Consider the following 17,024-nt stretch of genomic DNA (forward strand, 5'->3'; position numbering starts at 1 on the left):
AACACGTTTCAGGCTACTTCAGAACAGAGAACTTCCTCAGAGATCAAGATAAAAATATATTAATCACTTTTACAATTCTGTTAGAGTCCATTTCAATCAACGCCTGCTGAGGCATGCCAGGAGATGGGTTGAACAAAATAAGTAAGAATGTGATGGAGCACTAATTTTTAGAAAAGAAAAACAAACTGAAAGTGAAGAAGGCAGAGGAAGTTAGCCTACTAGTTTAGCAATAACACATACAAATTTGACAACAAACCGATTGGTTTGCAGCAGCAAGACAACATAATCAACCTCTAACCTCATGAATCTCAAAAAGGTGTTGCAGAATATTAACACTGTTAGGTGGGCAAACATCCACACACTGTTCACAAGATAAACCTAGAGATATTAACCGGGAATCCATAGTGCCAAAAACATTTTAACTTGTCGTGATCCTTTAGAGTTGTTTGCAATAAAAGAAATGCTCTATTATTTTTCCATAGTCAATAACAAAACAAAAAACAGTGAAAGCTAATAGTTCTGAGCTGTGCCCCCACGTCTAAGAAGGCTGAGAACCCCTGCCTTTGAAAATGTTGCTTATTGCAAAGCCTTCTGCCTAGTTGACAGTCATATTTAGGCCTTTTGAACTGGAAAAAAAGGAGTACCATGTTACTGTTAAGGACAACCAGAAAATTAAGACAGAGAAACAAATGCATGACTTGAAGAGGGGAGAATATAGCTCAAATGCTCCTCCTAAAGAGGCAAGTATGATATACTGGTGTTTTTAATATATAATTAAGGAAAAAAATAGAAATGCAACAAAGTTTAAAATAAAAGGTTCCTGTAATTTAAATAGAAAAGAGTAATAGATTTAGCATGCCTCTTCTGGCTACCAGAGGAAATCCTAAAAATATCCCCTTTCTGAAAAGGAAAAAAAAGTTGCAAACCTCTTAACTAAAATAACAATCAAATAGATGAGAATGGCAGTGAGAAAGTAAACAGAAAAACTGACTCTACCAGTTACCTTTCCAGTTAATTAAGCAATACTAAAACAGAATACCATAAAAAGTTAAAATATTAGTTTTTGGAAATATTAATTTAACCTTTACAAGTGAATATCATAACCTGTATTCGTGACTATGACTCTGAAAGGCTGCAAAGATATATTCAGACCTTCTGTTTTTGAGGCTCTGACAGATCTCTGCCCATCTGTGAACCACAAAACACTGAGTTTAGAGAGACCAATTAAATGAGCTTCACGCCAATACAGAATTACTCCTGGAGTTGTACCTACAGCTAAACTGGGAACCATTCACTGGAAGTGACTTGACATCAGAGTAGAAGGGGGAGGGCAAGAGAGAGCGCACCAGAGAACAGATGCAGAGCAGGGTGAGAATTGGCCCACGACAGCACTGTTCACTCCTCCTCCTCCCCACCTTTTTATCCCTGAATTTGGCACTTTAGCACATTTGATTTATCCTTTGACTACACAACACCGTTCTGCCGGTATAGTTATTACAGGCTGAAGTTATGAAGAGATCATGCCCTGCAGCTGACAAAATGATGACACTACACAGTTACGGATGCTACTCTGCCAGCAGAAGGTGACTTCTTCTATTCAGAAGAACTGGTGCAATTCTGGTGGCCAAAAAAATCTGCCAGCTATGCTGGCCCACTACCACCCTGCCGCTGCTGTAGGGACAGCCACTACAATGTAAACTAGCCTAAGCTGAAAGAAAGCACTGATGTGCGTGCCAAGCTGGGGAACAGGGAAGGTAAAGTGGCCTCCAGCAGCTACAAAATTTTCTTCTACTAAGCTGCAGCCTCATAAGACTGTCAGAACTAGAGCCCCTATGAAACAAAACCCTGTGTAAAGATGAACCATGGTGACAGATTCAAGTCCAAGATTCCCTAAAAAATTAGTTGGAGAAGCTCTGGCACAAAGAGGCTACTAGGCTGGAAGAGGAGAGAACAGCAACACCCCCCCCCCCAAATAAAATACTGAAATCCACTGGCACAAAACAAAACACAGCTAACTACATCACTACGAAAGAAAGAAGACAAAAAAACTTTAAGTGTGCAATAATCCAGGTCTGCCAGAAGGGAGAGCTGGCAAGTAATGAACAGATGCAAGGAGTTGCCAAGACACAGAATAAAAGGCAGAAAAAACAACCCATTCCAAACACAATTCCTGTACAGGAATGGGAAGAACATCCATGTGCCTAGATGCCATGAAACAAATTAAATACCTTGTTTAGAAACAGTCTTGAACACACCACTTCCCTGAATCTATTCCCTCAAAGCATATTTGTTTGTGCTTTTGCTGCACCTACTGGCAAAGCTATTCAACTTTACTCCCAGGCCTTATTTAAGTTTTGGATGTACATTTGACCTTCCTAGATACCAGCACTGGCACACCTACCTGGAATCTGCACATGGAAACAACCTCGCTTTTGTAAATCAATTCAGTGCCATTCTGGTGGCTGAACAAATCAACTGGCAAACCCAGCACTTGACCACTAGGCCTTTCAAAGGAGGCAGGCTTTATCATCAAATTTGTGTTCCCAGCATGCTGTTTACTCACTCAGCTTTTTTGTAAAAAGCCCAAATACCCCAATGTTTTCTAAAATACCAACATAGTAGAGTCCAGGAGTTTGGCAAACTCTAGTAGCCAACATAGTAATCAGGAAGGAAAATAAATTGCGGATGAGCTGATTTCAGTTTCAAACAACAGGGAACACTACAGATCAAACACACCTTGAGGATCCCCTCCCTTAGTTAAAACTGAGATCAAAAGATTTCAAAATGTAAGTGTTCTGTAACAGTGCTGAATCAGATACATCTGCCCCCGAGAAAGACAAGATTTTGAAGTGCATAAAGCTTCTACCAAACAGCTGAACTGAGATTAAAAACATGAAATTCCTACATAATGAAGAATAATTTAGGGAAAAAAACACAACAATAAATAAGAGCAAACCCAAATGAGACATCTGCATGGAGATTCTCTGCTCCACAAAGGATTCATTTGTGAAGACTTACAGCTGACAAAAAACAACTCCCTTGGGATCCAAATGCTTTCAGGAGGAAAAAAGCATGCTCTAAGTACATACTGAAGTAAAGAAGCTATGCTTCAAGATTTCCTTATCCATTGTGATATTTGAAGTAAGAACATCTTGACAGGATATTGCAACACAGGGATTGAAAAGTCAAAGTTTAAAAATAGTGCAGTAATAAACATTGAAGTAAACACACCAGTATGACAAAGTAGTGTGTCACGGAAAAAATCTTAGTTTAAGAAATCAAACTATCTTGAGAATCAAAATAAGACACTATGTTTTTTTAATTTAAAAAAAATTTTGGTGTCTGTGCTAATCACAGGAGCAGCAATTAACATGCTTGTTTTGTAGCACTATCTTAGGCTGAGATGTTTTTCAAGACAGACCAAAGAGGAAGCAGTTAGCAAAAAGTTACTAATGGTAAGCAAAGCAAAAGAAAGTGGTTTCTGAAAACAATGCACACAGACAAAAGGAGTATCATTTCAAGTTCAGGAACAACATAAAAAAGGCAAAAGGAGGTGGAGCAAATAAAACACGTGAGAAGAGATTAAGTAAAAAGATAGGAAATAGGTGATAAGGATTTAAGCATATACAATGAAAACAAGAATTTAAGGCAGACACAAACCTGATGAAAAAATATCTTGTATTTGAAGCTTCTCTAACTGTATTTCAGTGACATAGTTGGTCCAATAAAATATATCACCGTAAGAAATCCTTGCCCTTAGCATAGTTTCTGGACTGTGATGGCTACACCACCCTTACGTTACTGAAATTTATAGGAAAAGACAGAAGATGTTTAGGAAAAATATATTCAGAGCAATACAACAGGATGGCGCATGTTAGTTGCTGAAAGATGCCTGGGTTGGAGGTAGAAGGCAGGCAGTGGGGCCAAAGAGAAGAGATCCCAGTATTCCAGGAAAGTGACCTCTACTGCACAGCACCAGGCCTACAGAGAAAAGGGCGAATATGAGAAATGTCAGAAACAAATTTGATGGACATGGAAAAAGAGAAAGGGAGAGAGAAAGCAAGCAAACATAGATCACCTCATTTAGTAACTGCTCACAGATTTGTGGCTGTAACTACACTACATACAAGAAAGTAGGTTTAAAGAAAAATGATTTGTCACAGTTGCCATTAAGTTAGCCAACTGAGTTTAGAAGTTAAACCATTGTTTGTTCCTAACCTAGGAATGACCCAGATCACTTTAACCCATAACTTGATTTGGCTCAAGTTTTCAGTCGTACTGTTGCCATGACTTCCTTACAACAGCTTTAAATATCTAAGGAAACTAGTTGTTCACTTAACAATCTACTGCTGTTTTGATTGAAACCAATACCCATAATGCATCATTCCTTTAAAATACTCTTACATCATCATGTTGTGCAATATTATACATGAAGCAATAAATTACTCTCTCCAAATATACAGAGAAAATCTAAAGTTTCACTGCATACAAACAAAGCCCAATCATGGTATTACTCTCATCTCTTTGGTGACTGTAATACCTCTAAGAAGCCAGTCTGTCCTGCCTTCTGCAAGCCTCTTAAGAAGGTGGTGAATTAAGCACCAATGTAAGACTTCCTTTTCAATCACTGCCCACTTTCTTAAGAGGATACTGATGAAACTGGGAAAGCATCTCTCTCCCTCCTCCCCTGCCTTCATTTTTTAACTACTGTGAGATATAGGAAGTCTCTCCCCTGTCCCCACGCATTTAATCCCACTTAAAACATTTGCTGCGCGCCAGCAGAGATGGGGTTTTATCTTCAACTTTGTTACTTTTAAAGTATCCTCCCTGGTACAATCTAATTTCAGATTTTCAACAGGAAAAGGGGGAAAAAAAGAGTTTTGAAGGGTTTACAAAATGCCCCCCAAAGTAGCCAAAAATTTCTGAAAAGTATAAAAAATATTTCTGAATGGAAAAGAAAATCCTACACTCCCCACAATCACCACACAAATGCACACACTAAGTCAACTTAAGATAAGGTGACGACTAAACTGACTTAAACCATGCCAGAGTGTACACACACAGCTCTGTACAGGGTGGCAGCCATCTTGTGAGCTATGCCAATTTAACTAATGTGACTCAAGATAATACACCGCAAAGGTGCATTTAAGTAGACTCTGCTCCACATGTGTGGATACGCTCTGGCAGTTCAGTCAACTTTAAAAAGTTAAGTTCACTTAACTGTCAGAAAGTTAGTATACGTGTATGCACCCATCATTACCATCTCTGCTCAGGTGTCAACTCTCTGGCAGGTAGCACTAGTTGGGATTCATCAATCACCTCTACATAAATAATACCTACTCTGGTGCACGTTCCCTAAGTGGTACTCTTCCTTGGATCATACTACCTGGTGTCTTCTTAAAAAAAAAATGCATTGGGGCGGTGTGGCATCTCACTGACTATAACACATAAGTCCCTAACTTTACTACAAATCTGTGGGTCCCTAACTGTACTACAAGTCTGTGGGTCTTACACGTAGACCAAAATGTTTTTAACTGTGTTTGAAAGCTGAATTTCAAAACTGCAGCATGGCTTAAAATATAATTAAGTTTCAGGTCTGCCCACACTACAAGAACTTACACTTTGTTTTAATCACTTCACAGACTACTGTGTAGTCAGCTTATTTAACAGTTTAGACAGAATAGATGGGATCTTAAATTTGCCAAAACAAATGTAAACTTCAGTAATGCCAATGGGAAGTAAAATCACAACAATGTCTAAAATAATCTGAAGAGCAAAGCAAAAAAATTCAGAGCTGAAATCTGAAATAAAGGTTCTGCAATGATCCCTTAATCTTTCTTCAACTGCTTCAGTTTAAAAGTGTTATTAAAAATAGCATAGTTCTCCAGAAATTCAGCATCTCTAAAACTAACTATGCCCTTAAAATAATGCAACTCAAGGAGCCCTGGTTGGATGGCAACTTTTAGATTTCACAGAAATTCAGGAGTTAATTATCAAGTTACTTGTTTTAAGTTGTAAGAAGATGCTTGCTGCTCTGAAAAGAACACCACTCTATAAAGAAAGCAGAAAGAAAAAAAAGAAACAGAGAAAGGTATACTACTGATTTATGGATTCAAAAGACCAGGAAGGAAACAAGAGAACTTTGTTGTAGGGAAGAAGAGATAAGTTTTTAACACCTCCACACACCCCTATTAGCTTGATGACTCAGTCAGCTTGATAAACACAGCTTTACTGAGAAAGTAGAATATTCTGTATCAAGATACAGTAATAACAAGACACAGTAATAAAAGTAGTAAAACCTATCTGAAAGCAAAAGTCCCTAATATATGAAGATGCAAAAAACAAGAAAACTTGAAAATAATGTAACATTAGACAAATTAATGCTTCACCTAATATGTACTGTGACGGGGGGGGGGAGGGAACAGTACTGCTTATTAGTCTTCATCTAGCATTCTTGTTGACTTTGCTCACAACGAGTTAAAATGAAAAAGAAAATGAATATAAACATTTAGTTGATTCCTGCATGGATTTATTCAAGAGAGAATGTGGCCTTTTAAAGTAAGAGATAAGTCTAGTTAGTGTTAACCACTTCCTTTCCCCGTTTGTCCTTCCTGCCCTCTGCAACACATGCACTGCAAGAACCAGGACTTCCCAGCAGTATGAAAAGCTCAATTTCACTTTGCTGGTGTAAAGCCCATTGAGGAAGCACAACTGAAATAGATTTAATCGCTAGAACTCTTGGAAAATTCAGACAAGCAAGTCTTGCAAGACAGCATCTATTTTACATGCCAGCTTTAGGAAACAGACACTGACTAAAGGCTTTGGAAAATAAACTGCATAGCGTAGTCAAATAGATTTACAATGGACTATTTTTGGACATCCATAAGTATTTATACTATGTCCATGCTCATGCTTTTCTATAAAAAGTTCTGGCATTATTTGGTATTTTGAAAAATTTTGTACCCTGCAAAAATTGTACCTGAAGTGCTAGTGATGGAGGTCAAAGTGAAAGAAACTTCTTAGACTGTTTCAGAAAAAACTGGGGTAAAAACTTCACAGTACCATAGCTGATGGCACAATTCTAATGAATTGTAACTGAGACAACATTCATCTCAAAACCATATATATTAGCTCAGACAAGGTTATTTGGGTAAATGTGTTATCTTTTGCTAGACCAACTTAATAGTTGGGAAACTGTTCTTTGCAAGCTTTCGGGCACATACAGCATTTATACAGGTGCTTTGGGTGGGAAGAGGAGAGGAAGGGGAGGCACTTTAATTAGAATTGCCCTCAGAGCCACCCTGATTAAAGCGCCTGAAGCGTCTTGTGTACCAATGTCTCCGCACTTAATAATGGTGGTGCAGTTGCTTTAACTAAAGCTTGTTTGATGAGCCTTAGTTAAAGCACTCACGCTGCCGTTTTTAAGTGCAGAGATGCTGATACACAAGAAGCTGGAGTCTGCTGGAGCATGGTAATTACAGTGAGCCTGCTCCAATGTGCAGCAATTACAGCATGTGGGAGCAGCCTTGCTGCTTATGTATAGGCACCCATGTATATTATCTCATGCTAAACTTTAACAAGTAGATAGAGTAAAAAACCAGCAAAGAATAACTGTTACCAAATTAGTTTAAAATAACTTCAGTAGTGATACTTTTCTCTTCTCATGCTCTTCTATGCTTCTTATAGATTTATTGTAGTATTAGTTTATATTTAAAGAGCTCAAATTCTGAAAACATTTTGTAATTTCCTTTGCACTATATTTTCTTATGGCACAGAATATCGGTGCTCTTACTTTGGACACTGTCGCTTCTACTTTCACTATCAATACATGGGAGATTAACATATGAATAATACAACTGGTCTTTAAAAAATCCTCGTGCATCAAAAAACCCTCCAGAAACTTAAATGCTTTCAGTCTTCAAATGCTCAGGGGTGAGCAATGGATTTTTTTGTCAACTGTTTCCATGTAATATGTTTTGGTAGTACTACCTATAAATACATAATTGGTGTATTTGCAGGAAAGCTGTACCTTCTAAAAGGCATATCATCTTTAGGAAAAGAGTTCTAACACAAATTAATGGGTTAAGACCTAAGCCTGAACCTGCTAATACATGTTAAAACGATAAGCTGCCTTTTTTGTTAGGACTTGACTCATGAAAAGAAAATGCCAAGAGAAAAAGAAAACATTTCTTAAGAGAGAAGCCGAGTTTTATTTGTTAGCTACTGTCAGAAAGCCTTAGTGAAAGCCTCAATTTTCACTCTGTTAGATATAACAAAGGTCCAGGCTTAAAGAATCAAAAGGGGGTGGGGGGGAGAAGTAAGGTCTGCTTTTACAGCAACATCACTGGTGCTCAACAGTGCAGCTTTGCTAGTGAACTGCCACCATTTTTGCCAGAGATGACAACACAGCCATTAAGGAAGCTGACAATGGATGAATATGTCAAGGCAATGCCTTTAAGCAACAATGGTCCAATTCTGATCTCACATCAGTATACTATTACTGGACTTCAGTAGAGAACGCTAGTCCAAACTGAAGGCAAGTCAAAATTTTCAAACAAGCTGATTTCTTTAGGTAATTATAGTTAAGATGAATTACTTTAATTATCCTTTATTTTTCCTATCATTTAAACACTAAAGAGGCCTCGGACAAACACAGATACTAGCTTCAATTAAATTCTTACTTGGAAAAAGATTGCTCCTACCTAAATCAGTTGAGTCAGAATTACACTCAACCACAAACAAGTGCACATTTCTAAAACTTCTGCCATTAGACAACAGGGACACAGCTTATCAATTAAAAATAGGCCCACCTATTTCAGTCAAGAATATGGGGGGAGGGTTGCCAATAATACATGATATAGTATATCAAGAAAAATATTCCACCTAACATGTTTTCGCTTTCACCAAGAGTGTAATTCCTTTAAGAGAGTTTAAAATAGTATAATTTAAAAAAAAAAATCTCAAGTGGATCAAATATTAACAAGGTAAGTGATTATCCTGGACACTGATGTTGTTATACCAGGTATGACCAAATACTGCCACAGGTCGTTTGTAAATAGGTGTATGGCTCATCAGTATCAGGATTCAGTAAGGTAAAGTATAGTATGATTCCCCTGTAGTGCTTACTTTTGATTGATAATATCCTAAATAAGTTAAAATAACCACAATGCACATTTCTGAACATAACGTTATCCAGAGGTATCACTGGTATATCACATGCACGCTATATTTACTAGAATACAAGACAAGGGTTTCCCCCCCCCCCCCTCAGTAAGCACAGGGGGGAAAAAAGGCTAGACCTTAGATTCAAGTACTTGCCCAGGGCAAGCAGGGCTCAGCTCAGGCTTCAACCCTAGCCCCAGAGACAAAGCTGGAGCTGAGCCATTGCCTGCCCCAGGCCAAGGTGACTCATTTGGTGGGGGAGGAGGGAGACCATGTAGCCTGCCCCCCTTCCCGCCCCCAGCTTCTCTCCCATCCTCCCTTACCTTCTGCTCTGGTTCCGGTCCCTCCAGCCCAGGGCCACAGCTGCCACTACTTCTCCCTGGCTGGACAAGGCTGGCACCAGGCTGGGGCCACTGCTGCTGCCGACTGCTCCGGAGCTGGAGCTGCAGCAGAAGGTAAGTGATGGGGAAGGAAGGTGGGTGGGGAAGGACAGACACAGGTGTGAGGGAGAGCAGATGGCAGGGGTCAGGCACAGGGAACAAGGAGTGGCAGGATGGGGCAGGTACAGGCATGAGGGGCAAGAGGTGGGAGGGGACAGGCCACAGGGGGCAGCAGAGGGGCATATGGCAGAAGGCAGGCAGCCAGGAGGGCAAGAAGCAAGGGGACAGGAACATGGCAGCAGCGATCTGGCCCCTCACCCTCTTCCACTGCTTCCCCACCACAGTAGTGGGAGGGATGAATTTAAGATGAGTTCTCATTAATTAGATTATATAGAAAATTATAACACACTTATAATTTTCCATGTATAGAATAATTATTGGGTGGGCGGTTATGTTTAAATCTATAGTAATCTTGGATTCAGGTAAATAGGGTACATAGCAGCAGTTACTATTTAAGAACAGTAGGTGGTTAAGCTTATACATATAAAGCTATAGGTACATACATTTAGAATACTGTACTTTCACAAATACAAGCAAGCCAAGTGTGCAGTCATGTTGACACCTTTCAGGTTTGGAAGTAAACATTATGCTTTTGATCCCATTTGAAATTCTTCAGGCATTTCCACTGATTGTTCTTAGCTTTCACTTCTCTTCCATCTTAGCTGAAACTTCAGCATCTAGATGAGCTCTCACTAAGGCAGGGGTTGGCAAAACGCAGCCCATGGGTTGGATCCGGCCTGCCAAGGGATTCTGTCCAGCCCTTGTGGCAGGTCCCGCCCAGCCCAGGCACAGGAAACAGCCTGGGCCATAGCTTGTGAAGCCAGTCCTGGCACCCCAGGGTATGCAGCAGGGCTGGGGTGGTGCGGCAGCCAGACTTGCTTCTAGGGATGTGAAAGGTTAAACGATTAATCGTTTAACCAGTAAGCCCAGTGATAATTGGTTAGCTTACTGCATTAGTGCAGGGGAGGGCAGTCAGGCAAGGAAGGGGGTGGGGAGAAGTTGCATAGTGCCTGAGAAGGAACTGGAAGGTGGCAGGGCAGATAGGAGGGCAGGAGGAGTGAGGAGGAGGGGATGGGGAACAGTGAGTGGGGGACTAGTACCCATGACTCATCAAATTAAGCAAGTAGCTGCTCCTTCATGGGTGCTACCTCCCTCCTAGCCTGGGGCTTCACAAGCATGTTGTCTGGCTGGGCTTGTCACAGCTGCCTTCTCTTCCATGCCCCCTTTGCCCCCCGCCCAAAGGTCCCAGGAGCAGCTGTGTCTGAGTTGCTGTGATCAGTTAACCATTTCAATGATATAATTAAAGGAGGTTAAACAGATATTTTTTTAACAATATTTACATCCCCACTCATTTGCTGGTAGCGGCTCCTTCAGGCTGCCATTGCCAGTCTCAGCTGCTGCTAGACCCGCCCCTGCCAGTCTCCTTGGCCACTGCTGCTCAGGCACCCCAACCCATCCACCCTGCACCAAAGTTGTCAGATGGAGTGGGCAGGCAGGGTCACCACAAAAACCAGCCAGGACCTCACCATGGACAGGTCACGCAGAGGGGTAGATGGGATGGGGCTACAGGAGGTCAGGGAGCAATGTCCAGCAGCAGGACGGACAGGTGGGCCTAGGATCGGGATTCTGGGGTAAGGACGTGGAACCAGGGCCTGGAGCAGAGTCATAATCCGCTCCCCATATGCCCCTGCCTGCAAAACCAGTGCTCACTGCAGGGATGTCCAAGGAGCAGATCATGATTCTGCCCTGGGCCCTGGATTTGTGCTGTTACTGCTCCACAATCCTGTTCCCTGCAGCCCTATCCCATCTGCCCAACCGAGCACAGGGAAGTGCCACTTAGGGAGTTTTGGTGAGCCCCCACCCCACAACAGCTCACCAAAATGCCCTAAGTGGCCCTCCATCCCAAATAATTGCCTGCTCCTGCACTAACACCTTCTTTTGGCCTCCTGCTAGCTTTATGGAATTGCCAAGAAGGACTAACATGATTTTGTAGCAGCTCAGTGAGGCAGTAGCCATAGTACAGAGTTCAGAGCATACCATGTTCAACAACTGCACACACAGAATACTATCATTCACACTGGATGCAAACCTAATTGAATAACAAGGTAGAGAAGTTGCAATAAGAATGCAGATGAGCCAAACTAAACATAGCTTTGTCAATGAACTTAAGTTTAAAAAGCAGCAGCTCACAAATGAAATAGCATTCATTTAAACAAAGCCAATTATGAAATGCTTGATGCATGACAGAAAGGTTAGTCAAAATCACAGAAGTGTGGTTAGGTAAGAAAAACTAATATTTAAAAATGACAATCTTTAAAGGGATCTGTTTCTTAAGTGCAATCATTTATACCTGTTGACGGTGATGATAGAAATCAAATATCCAGCAATATATTCTCTCTCATGCAGGTGCTTTGAACAATATCCCATTTACCTGCTCACCCAAAATAGGCTTCAGATTTTTCCCAGCAAAACCAATGAACTTTAGCAGAGTGTAAAGCCAACTTACTGTCACAAAGCTGACAGATAGTAAAAGGCTGTTACAACAGCCAGCCTACAGAGGCCAGCCATGCTGCCAATCATGCTCAAATGCTGCATTAGCCTCAACTGAACCCCTTGCGTTCCAGGCTTCTCCAACATCTGTATCCAATATCAAGTCCACAACAGCCTTAAATTACCACCCTGTAGCCTTCCCAATGACCACATCCCAATTTCTATGGTGGGGAAAAAAGATACCCAAGGACTAAGGTAATAGCAACAAGCACAAGATGCAGTAGAACAAAATTCCCAGTGTTTTGAGGGTGTAGGAACACTGCACATCAAGCAAAGCAGAACACTGAGGCAGATGACTTAACTGAGGAGGAGAGTTATTGTACTGGGATAGCTGCTACAGCTGCAGAGAGCTGCTACTGAGACACAGGATATAAGATAAAAACAGATGATGATGAGGTAGAAAGAAATCTAGTTACTGAAGAGAACAGAAATGTACTCAAATAATTAATAGAAGGATGACAGAGTAGGTGTGGGAAAATATGCAAATGCCTGCTATAAAGTTAGCTGTCATGCAATAGCTAAACAAATGTTAGGGCAGTACAGTTGTCTGAGAAACAGGTGAACAGTGCATCTAGGAAAGGCATAAAATGTATAGGTGCACACACCGTATGAGTGACATGGGAGAGGGCTCATACAAGTTTAGAATTTACATAAGGCAGGGTCAAGGTGCACCCACAAATGTAAGTTAATGCCTGGGCTGGACTGTTTTCTCGACGCTTAATAAAGGCTGATACGTGCTGTTTAGCACGGAAAGTCAGCAGCGTGAAGGATTTTCCTTTTTCTTACTCAAATTTTAAAAATACAAAAGAAAGCTTAATATTAAATGTCTTAGGATCAGAGCATCAGATGTACTCAACAACTTTCTTTCACAGTGAGTACAACTAACATAAATGCATGTACTGCTACACATTTCTAAATCTGATTCTGCTATGCTACTTAGAGCATTTTAAATAGCTTAGTAATAAGCTGAACATAGCAGAGCGTGCATTGCTTGCAGAAGTCTTCTTATACTATGACCAAAGTTTACAAGTTTTTAGTCAGTTGTAATAATAATAATAATAATAATAATAATTAAAAAGGTAGTAAGAACCACCCCCATCACCTTTCTTCAGGAGCTAAAAAAACGCATGTAATGGATAGTGGATATACTTCCAACTTCCTTTGTCAAATAAAAACCCATCTTTGTTCTATGAAGGTGAATTTAAACTTCCAAGGGGAACTTTACAAAAATTTACAGAACTGTTATAACCAAACATTGAAGTAGTAAGTGGAAATAAGGTTACAACTGTTACAGTGCCATGTACCAATGTATAAAGCAATGAAAAACTGAAAATAAAATTTAAAAATTGTTGAAAAAAATGAAATTATAAAAAAGGGAACCTGCTAATTAGAGTATATATTGCTACAAATAATAGTCTTCACTAGAGGATTTTTTTAAACATCTTGCGAACTACTTTTATTCTGATTCTACTGACAACAAAATCTACTGGAGTTCAAGGAGGAAATTTTAAAATAAAAGTTCAATAGAAGTGTTCTTCATCACCACAAGCAAACCTATAAGCAAAACATCAAAACTTAAAGGTGTTTATAAAATGTACCCCATCTATGGTATTGTAGGAAAATACTAAGATACAGAATTCACACTGAACATTTAGGCTAAATCACTTGAAAGGACTTCCAATGTAAATCAACATGCTGAAGTAAAAAACACCCCCAGGATGATATAAGCTCAGCAAATGCCCTCAGAGGCCGCATCTAGATAAGTGTGGACTTGCAGTATCCGGCGCCACAGACCCATCTACACATGTAGGAGTGCCCTACGCTGCTACCTTGCAGTGCGGGGGGTTGACCCCAGGACATCCTGAGGTCAAAAAAACCCATACCAAAAATAAAAGTGGGGTGGCAGCACACACCACACATGGTGGCAGTGCACACCACCCAAAACCGGAGCCTAGCTAGCCAGCTCCCAACTGCAGAAGCACCGCAGCTGCAACTCTGAGGCCCCCAGGTAAGGCTGCTGGGGCCAGCATGGTTGCTGGCCCCAGCTTCCCCTACCCTACCTGGGGTAACCTGCCATGCACCAGAGCAGGCATAGCACAGGCATTCCCCAGGGACAAGCAGCGGTGCACGCAGATGGCCGCACTCGTATGGACGCATTCCTGAACATAATCCACTCACCATCACCCTCATAGGCTCCAAATCCAAATACACCAGCAAGTCTGAACCATAAGTGCCCACAGTAACTGGTCACAAATACATCAAAGACTGAAATGTTGAGAACAACTGCAGTGGAACACCCCTATAATAGCCTCACTGCCTCATTTTTAAGATTGGAGCACATAAGCCTGAATGAGCATCCTTGGAAGCATGCCATCTAGGACATACTGCCTTATGCACACTTCTTTAGTGTAAACAGCAGGGCACTAATTCCTGGCCACAGGTGTCAAGTCAGAGATATATGTAGGATCTAAATCTATTAAAATGAACTATTTCTGCCCAGATTCAAGATTTCTCCAAGTTTTAGGAGGCTCTTACAAGACTTCAGCAACAAATAGTTAACTGCAGCCAAACATTTACATTATAGCCTTTTTGATAGAAAAATACTATAATCAACATTGTAACCTAATGGTTATTGGGCCAAAGTGAAGAAAGAATGGATTTCTACCTTTTTTGTACCTCGAGGAAATTTTTTTAAAAGTTCTGTTAGTATCCCCCTCTTTACACATACCAAAAAAAAGCCTATTTTACTTTTCTGTTTTTCCTAGAGTTTCCTCCAAAGATCCACAGAAATGGGGTAGAAACAATTGTGTTAATCAGAGACAGAGAGTTAAATCTCTGAATGTAAGATACCTTTTCCTTCAACCGCTACAACTGTGAAAAGGTAGTGGCAATATTAAACACCTCTCTCATACTTTGGTGAAAAAAACCTCAAACAAAAAGAAGCTCAGATATCATGGCCCCGAGATCAATAATGCCACAACAATTGAATCTTCTGTCATTCAAAGAGTCTTTCTGGAGAAGAAAAAAAACAGCAGAAAGCATTTGAATTACTAATGTAATCAATGTGCTGGTAAAACAAAAAAATACCTGCTTTTGAAGGGTACAGGTTTTGAAGAACCCTTTCAGGCATCACAAACAGCACATTTCTTTTTCTTTTATTTCACTCAACTCTCACATTGCGACTCAAATCACATTTACCTTTTGTTGCAATCCTATTTTAACTCAGTCATAACTTTTTGAAAACCTAACATACCTGGGCTTAGCACGAAGAGGTTATTTTTGGCAAAGTTTGCATCCAGTCAAGCATCTTGAGTGAGAAAACTCAAGAAACACATAATTTTCCCCATTTAACAGATTCCTAAGTCTCAGTGCTTCAAGTTTTCTCTCAGAATAGCTCCAGGTACACACTAGCAAGAGTCAACTAAGAATCAAGTGATCAAAACTTCTGTGTCCATTCATGGGCAAAAGTAACTTTTGACTGTGTTTTCAGCTTATTTATTGCCTGATCCTAAGTGGGCAATACAACAGGGTTTCTCTCCACTACAAATTCATAGTGGTGTAGTTTAAAGCCAATGTGTGGCAAAGAACAATTACACAACTTTACAACACTTAACGCAGACTGGATTTTTGAATAGCACAGATAATATCTTACAAATAACAAGATATTAGGAAACAACTTTTAGTCAGTGCTGGCATAATTATTGTTTAGCAAGTCTAAGAAGTTATTTTACATGGCTCCATGCTGCTTAACTTAAAGACAGGCTGTCATCTTACGCACTCTTTAAGCGTGTTTAACTTTGCTTATGTGAATAGTCTCAGACATAAATGGATAAAATTACACTTGTCTCACTGTTTACAGGATCCAGTGTCTACAGAAAAATGTGGAGAACAAAACCAAGTTAATACTTTTATTTCTTGGCTTCACTGTACCTAAAAAGTATTTTAGATACCAGCAGTCTCACACACACAATCCAAGAAAGCTGTCCAGGTGAATAGTATCATCAAGTCAGATGGCTGCTGCCCTTATTTGCATGAAATGGTGATTGTAGGTTACAAAATAGCCTGATAGCATTTCTCTGAATTTTGAGATCTTTTTGATTAACTTGTGTTTCCAAACTGAAATTAAATACATATTAGCTAAATAAATCATTTAGATCAAATCAGATCAAATCGGGTTTTCACAAAAGAATCATTTGGGGTTTTTTGGTTTGGTTTTGTTTTTTGGGGGGGACGACCAGAATCTTATGTAAGCCACATTAACTCAATCTGAAACTAGAGATCTGCCCTAAGACAAGACTGAAAGCAAAAATTATTTTGCTTTGTTCCACTGTACATAAATCTGTCTCCCAACAGCAAGCTAGTCTGGTTCCCATAAAGCCAAAGATGGCTGCTACCTGTTCACTTGATTCCGATAATTTTGCACTAATACTACATTTTCTAAAAATGGCAATCTGTATAAATAGATGCTGAAGTCAAATCCTCAATCTTCTGGAAAGAAATCTTAACGCAGTTTCCTTTTATGTTTAAGGAAATTAAGAGTACTTGATTTATCCGGAAGCAATGTTTATGAAATGCACACACATTTAAAAATAATTTTGAAACAACATTTTGATAATGGAATGTAGAAGTCTAGAACTCTTGGTTCAGGGATGATACCTTTTATTAGACCAACTGAGAAACTGCAACAAAGATTTTTTTTTTTCCAATTTCTCAGTTGGTCTACTAAAAGATATCATCTCTGAACCAAGAGTTCTAGATTTTTGCATTTCTTTTAGTTTCAGACCAACACAGCTACCAAATCCATCCCTGAAACATTTTCATAATGGAGCACTTAGTGACAGCTCCTTTCTACTAGCAAGGCTTAGGGCTACA

The 17,024-nt window shown here is 40.0% G+C and overlaps 1 protein-coding gene across 2 annotated transcripts in view; it reads right to left on the reverse strand.

The window, feature by feature from the left end:
• The window catches only part of PPP4R2 (protein phosphatase 4 regulatory subunit 2), a 35,694-nt gene that overhangs the window by 16,857 nt on the left and 1,813 nt on the right, over positions 1 to 17,024 (reverse strand). The gene's annotated exons all lie outside the window — the stretch shown is intronic.

The sequence above is a fragment of the Crocodylus siamensis genome, chromosome 11, assembly GCF_052110815.1.
Source record: "Crocodylus siamensis isolate JL-2025a chromosome 11, ASM5211081v1, whole genome shotgun sequence".
In the NCBI taxonomy this organism is placed as follows: domain Eukaryota; kingdom Metazoa; phylum Chordata; order Crocodylia; family Crocodylidae; genus Crocodylus; species Crocodylus siamensis.